This window comes from Nelumbo nucifera, chromosome 7 (assembly GCF_055504915.1).
Source record: "Nelumbo nucifera cultivar China Antique chromosome 7, China Antique-T2T, whole genome shotgun sequence".
Classification (NCBI taxonomy): domain Eukaryota; kingdom Viridiplantae; phylum Streptophyta; class Magnoliopsida; order Proteales; family Nelumbonaceae; genus Nelumbo; species Nelumbo nucifera.
Window position 1 is genome coordinate 18,632,258 of NC_142655.1, and position 7,218 is coordinate 18,639,475.

Genomic DNA, 7,218 nt, shown 5'->3' on the forward strand with positions numbered 1-7,218 from the left:
GCGCAGCACGCACTGCACGGCAGTAGCACGCACCTCACGGCAGCAGCACGCATTGCACGGTAGCAGCACGCACCGCACGACAGCAGCACTGCGAGACGTGTGCACCGCCTGGCAGCAGTAGTAGGGCGGGGCCCACATGACAGCTCATCAAGGTGGGTCCACACTTATCTTACCACATTAGCTTTGCCCGCCAACTCGCCGCCAACTACACCATTCCTCATCCCTTATCCTTATCCTTATCTTATCTTATCTTAAGTAAGAGTTGTGTTACCTTTAGGAGTAGGTAATTAGGAGTTTGAGTTTAAGTTGGATTACCCTAGCCTAGCCGAATCCAACAAGGAACCCCCTTTTGTAATATCCTATTTAAGGAGCTATGAGATGAAATAAAGGTATTCAGTTTTCCAATCAAGAGAAGAGTAAGGAGAGTTCGGGTGGTCTCTTGGACAAATCACCCATTCGGTTTTCCACAATAGGTTATGCATGCAAGGGAAGGCGCAAGGGAAAGCGGGGCTTTCTCCCTGTGGACCGACCCGTGACAAGATCCTACATGCGGGCCCATAACATTCTGGTATCAGAGCCAACATCATGGGCGATATGGAGCAGCTATCATCCAAGGTCCACAAACTGGAACATAGGCTAGCAGAAACCAGCATGGAGGTTCGTGAAGTCAAGGAAGATGTCCGGTAGCTGCGACGCCTGTTGGAAGCATGCCTCTCCAACAAAGAAAAAAGTTCTGAGGAAATCGCCAACACAAATAGTTGTCATCTGGACTGGGCAGAGGCATCCAGCGAATAGCGGATCGCTGCCCCGACACCCGCAGTTATTCCCAAGTATAGCTGTTTGGAGTTTCCCTCATAGAGCGGCAGCGGCGACCCACTGGGAGGGTTGTACCGCTGCGAGCAATTCTTTCGTAATCAACGCACGAGGATGGTAACTATGCCCAAGAAACAGGAGTGCGCAAGAGATATAAGGTGGATGGGTCGGATATGGAGGTAACTTTCTTTCAAGCTTATATTGACGACATGGATTTTGTGTTCATGGACAGCCCTATGTTCCACAATATTGAGAAAAATGTATATGGGGGAGGCCGAGGGGATATTTTAAAATGCATGGTTCTCTTCTGTAAGGCTGCTCTTGAGGTTCTCTTCTGTAAGTATACCCGGTGCGTTCCTGTGATCCACAACATAGCACACCGGGGTCGTGGTCCAGTACGCGATTTTCGTTATGTGGATCTTCCACAAAACTACTTCAAACTACATGACCCAGGAGGTGGGGAACACTTCAATGTCCTTGCAGCTGGCCTGAGAGCAGTAGATCGTGTAGTCATCGTAAGCCATGGTTACGCCTGGGAGCTGAAAACTAAAGAAGGTGGCTGGGGTCTGCATCAAATAATAAATGAGTGTGATTGGAAGCTAAAGGGCATCGTGAATGGGATTGATGCAAACGAAGGGAACCCACAGTTAGATGTTTACCTGGCATCGGATGGCTACACCAATTACTCTATGGAGACTCTTCAGACTGGCAAGCCTCAATGCAAAGCAGCTCTACAAAGGGAGCTTGGTCTTCCTCTTCGGGAGAATGTTCCTCTGATTGGGTTCATTGGCAGGCTTGACCATCAGAAAGGTGTTGATCTCATTGTTGAGTCCATTCCTTCGATGGGGGACCAGGATGTGCAACTAGTCATGTTGGGCACTAGGAGACCTGACCTGAAACAGCTTCTCAGACATTTTGAGAGTCAACACCATGACAAAGTCAGGGGTTGGGTTGGCTTCTCTGTGAAAATGGCTCATCGAATAACTGCTGGTGCAGACATCCTACACATAACTTCTAGATTTGAGCCATGTGGACTGAACCAGCTTTATGCACTAAGCTACGGGGCAGTCCCTGTTGTTCATGCTCTTGGTGGACTGAGAGATAGTGTGCAGCCGTTTGATCCACTGGCAGAGTTCCAAACCACGTATCCGGAATTTGAGCTTGAAGACAAGCTCGTTGTCTAGGAGGGGTGTGATGTTATGGACACACCGACCGGCAGTGCACTGCGGCGCAGTCATAGGCAGCAACACGCACAGCAGGCTGCACAGTAGCAAGCACCACCCGGCAGCGCCGCACAGTAGCAAGCACCGCCCGGCAGTGCCGCACAACAGCACACGTCACCCGACAGCGCGCAGCACGCACCGCCTGGCAGCACGCAGCACACACCGCCCGGCAGCGCCACACCGCCCGATAGCACCCAGCACACACCGCCAAGCAGCACACAGCATGCACCGCTCGGCAACGCGCAGCATGCACCGCTTGGCAGCGCACAGCATGCACCGCCCGACAGCGCGCAGCATGCACCGCACGGCAGCAGCACGCACCGCACGGCAGCAGCACGCACCTCACGGCAGCAGCACGCACCGCACGGCAGCAGCACCACGAGATGCGCGCACCGCCCGGCAGCAGCAGTAGGGTGAGGCCCACATGACAGCTCATCAAGGTGGGTCCACACTTATCTTACCACATCAGCTCTGCCCGCCAACTCGCCGCAAGCTACACCATTCCTCATCCCTTATCCTTATCCTTATCTTATCTTATCTTAAGTAAGAGTTGTGTTACCTTTAGGAGTAGGTAATTAGGAGTTTGAGTTTAAGTTGGATTACCCTAGCATAGTCGAATCCAACAAGGAACCCCCTTTTGTAATCTTCTATTTAAGGAGCTATGAGTTGAAATAAAGGTATTCAATTTTCCAGTCAAGAGAAGAATAAGGAGAGTTCGAGCGGTCTCTTGGACAAATCACCCATTAGGAGAGTTCAAGTGGTCTCTTGGACAAATCACCCATTCGGTTTTCCACAATAGGTTCTGCACGCAAGGGAAGGCGCAAGGGAAAGCAGGGCTTTCTCCCCGTGGACCGACCCGTGACGAGATCCTACGCGCATTTTACGCTCCACCTCACACTAGTTACTATATATATATATATATATATATATATATATATATATATTGAAGGGATGAGAGATCCATCGTATGGACGCCCAAATCTTGCGAAATAAGGTGGGAAAATTTCAAAAAATTTTCTCTCCCTTTCAATTGGGAATCGCATTCCCTATTTAAAAAATCATATTTTCAAGGATCAATCTTGAACCATAAACTGAACCAGATCTGAACCAAAAAGAGTAGGAGAGAGGTATACCTGATACAGAGAAATATTATCTCTCAATGGAGTATATATATATATTGAAGGGATGAGAGATCCATCGTATGGATGCCCAAATCTTGCGGAATAAGGTGGGCAAATTTCAAAAAATTTTCTCTCCCTTTCAATTGGGAATCGCATTCCCTATTTAGAAAATCATATTTTCAAGGATCAATCTTGAACCATAAACTGAACCAGATCTGAACCAAAAAGAGTAGGAGAGAGGTATACCTGATACAGAGAAATATTTTCTCTCAATGGAGGTGCTCACGCCCAAGGAAGAATCCAAAGACTACTCCCACTGAAAATGGCGCAGTGCAGGATGGAGCAGAATCAGCAGTATTCTCCAAGAACCTGATCCTTCGTAAGAATAGTTGGAAGGCAGGTGAGCACTGCTTCCAATCAGTCCTTTCACAAAGGGCTGCTATCAAGATCGAATCTTGATTTCTCCAACAAAGTTGGAGATCGAACTAGAGGTCTGGCGGCGGCAAGAAGGAGGTGGCAAGAAAGAATTTCGCAGAGATTGCAGAAATCTTTCTTCTGTGATTTTTGCTCTAAAGACAAGAGAACTTGGTGATGTGTTTTATATTGTTGTTGTCTAAAGGCTGCCACCCCCTTCTTTTCTTGTAACCCTAAAGGATCATATCCTAATCCAATTAGGAGTTGCTGATCCAAATCACATTTGGATCAGACATCTCTTTAGGTGATAAGGATAAACACTTATCTTATCTGTGGATTAGATCAGTCCTCTCCTAATCCTATTAGGAGGCTCCTAGATCTAAATAAGATTTAGATCTAGGACTCTCTTAGTGGATAGGGTCAAGGCCCAATCCTATTAACTGATTTAATCCCAGATTCGCCCCTCATTTAAACTGATCAAATTAGCCCAGTTCGAAATGGGCTTCAGGCCCATTAAGGTTGTGTGCTCACTAAGCCTTCCAAACTGCTGCCCAGTTGGGCTTCCTTGTATGGCATGGGACCCAAACATTGATCTACACATCAGCCACATGGGTTCGGCCCAGCCTTTGTTACAAGGCCTGGCCGAATACACTGGTATGGACAGTGCACCCCCTGAAACCCATCAAATGGGCTCTATGGGCCCAACACTTACCCTAAGTGGTCCCTGGGCCAAGCCACCTTGTAACACCCAGGGACTGTGGGCAGATGCAAGATTAGCCCATCAGGTATTGCCCTCAATGGTCTTACACTCAACCTCTCAGCCCATAATGATCAAACACTGCTCAACAAGAGAGGACCTCTCCCTCGGCTGCAAGGAACAGTGTTGCACTCTCTACTCATATGGATCCTGGGAATTAAAACCTTTTGCAAATATTTTAGAAACCATAACATATATATACTTTTATATCTCATATAAAATATATTTTGCAAAACAAATCTCAACGATTGAAATCGGCTGCCGGCAGTCTAGGTTTCCATCAGAGAGAGTGCATCCCCGATCATTACCTTTGTCCGACAAAGGGGCTGATCCTGTCACTATGATCACCCATTTAGATGAATTCTTAGACTGTCCCAACATACCCAGGTTTTGACCCCCGCTAAGGATCTCACTGATTGGTACATCAAAGACAGCCCAATCCGACACCCAGTGTAGTATCATAATTGAGTCTATGTGTCGGGTGTAACTTTCCAGTTTTGCCCATTAATCTCCAAGGTCTAGGGCAATACTGGAAATCTGGTCCGGTTCAAAGATTCAATTAATCCTACACTGTATGTGCCTAGGGTCTCACCCTAGCAGCTGAGACAGGCCACCCCAACCGACTTGGTGGCACAACAGTGTCAGCCTTATCAGGATAGGTCTCCCCAGACCGATCCACCAACTGTGAACATTCTAAACTAATACGAGTCTCATTAAGTGTCCAGTTTAAGGGTATTACACAGAAACATACCAAGGGAACATGAATCAAATATGTACTTATATTCATTTACAATAAACTCATAATGTACATCATTCTAATTGAGGCTAAGGGCATACAAAATTGTCTAACAGCTCCCACTTGCACTTAGGTCCAATCAAGTACAAGCCGGAGTCCCATGCTTTCCACGGGTTTCTCAAACACTTTCTGTGATAGTGGCTTCGTCAATGGGTCTGCTACATTTTCCGCTGACGCTACCTTCTGAATCAGGACGTCCCTTCTACCAACAATATCCTACAGTACGTGGTACTTCTTCTCGATGTGCTTCGACTTCGAGTGGGCTCGTGGCTCCTTAGCCTGAGCAATGGCTCCATTGTTGTCACACAACAACGGGATGGGTGATGTGCTGGACGGAACTACTCCCAACTCGTTGTTAGACAGTTTTGTATGCCCTTAGCTTCAATCCGATTTGATGTACTTTTGATATTTAGTGTAAATAAATAAAGTGCATGTTTGATTCATGTTGTTTGGTATAATTCTGTGTAAGACCCTAAAACTGGACACTTATTGAGACTCGTGTTAGTTTTAAATGTTCATAGCCATTGGATAAGTCTGGGGAGATTTATCCTGCCAAGGCTGATACTGGGGTGCCACCAAGTGTTGGGATGGCCTGTCTCGGCCACTAGGGTAAGACCCAAGGCACATGTAGTATGGGATTACTCGAATCCTTAAACCGGACCAGATTTTCAATATTGCACTGGACCTTGGAGACAGATGGGCAAAACTGGAAAGTTACACCTGACCCCTAGACTTGATTATGACACTTCACTAGGTGTCAGATCGGGTTGTCTTTGATATGCCAATCAGTGAGATCCTTAGCGGGGGTCAAAACTTGGGCATGTTGGAGCAGTCTGAGAATTCGTCTGAGTGGGTGATCATAGTGACAGGATCAGCCCCTTTGTCGAACAAAGGTAATGATCGGGAATGCACTCTCTGATGGAAACCAAACTTCCGGCGGTTGATTTCAATCGTTGGAATTTTGTTTTGCAAAATTTATATATGATATATATATATATACATACGGTTTTGAAATGTTTGCAAATGGTTTTAATTCTCGGGATCCATGTGAGTAGAGAGTGTGGCACTATTCCTTGCAGCCGAGGGAGAGGTCCTCTCTTGTCGGGCAGTGCTTGATCATTAAGGGCTGAGAAGTTAAGTGTAAGACCATTTAGGATAGTACCTGATGGGCTAATCTTGCACCTGCCCACAGTCCCTGGGTTTTTATAAGATGGCTTGGCCCAGGGACTACTTAATGTAAGTGTTGGGCCCATAGGGTCCATGTGATGGGCTTAGGGGTTCACTGAGTTTTTCAGTGAATTCAGCTAGGCCTTGTAATTAAGGCTGGGCCGAAACCATGTGGCTGGTGTGTAGATCAATGCTTGGGTCCCACGCCATACAAAGAAGCCCAACTGGGCAACAGATTGAAAACTAGTTAAGCACTGAACACTTAATGGGCCAAAAGCCCATTTCGAGCTGGGCTGATATGAACACCCATCTATGGGGCGGATCTGGGATTAAAGTTAGCAAAAGGGGATTGTTTGGACCGAATCTAGGGTTCGAAGGGGACTGTTTTCAGTCCAATTTTTCTCACACTTGCTGTTCCAAATCTGATGTTCAATTACAGGGATTAATTTGGCCCACCTGTAAAGCCCAGTTTTAAAAGGTTAAAACTGCAAAAGCCCACTCTTGTGAGAAATGCTGTATGGGCCGAATTGCTAACTGCGATTCAGCCCATATACCTAGTCGACATTAATTGTTAATGTTATGGATTTTAAATGGGCTATTCAATGGGCTTTACAGCAGTTAATTGATTGGATCAATTCTTCCTTTACATGTGATGTTTGGATGTTTGATGTGTTAAGACCATGGGCCATAAGCACTTGGCCCATGATGACTCGTTAGTGGCTCTTGCGCACACCATGGCTGAATGCACATCATTGCCATGGTGTCCCTTAAGGTCATTGGATGACCCCTCCTTACTTGGTGGGCCCCAGAACCCTGAAAAGGGATGCGTACGGAAACCCTAGCCGATTAAGGCCCACCAGAAATCTGACTTTATGAAAGTCAGTGGGAGCCACTCTAGTTTGACCGAAAATTAGAACTAGGGCATAA

The 7,218-nt window shown here is 46.7% G+C and overlaps 1 pseudogene; it reads left to right on the plus strand.

Annotated features, from left to right (window-relative positions):
- The first annotated feature begins 651 nt into the window (after positions 1–651).
- On the plus strand, positions 652–1,997 carry LOC104590420 (granule-bound starch synthase 2, chloroplastic/amyloplastic pseudogene; annotated as a pseudogene).
- Positions 1,998–7,218: the final 5,221 nt, after the last annotated feature.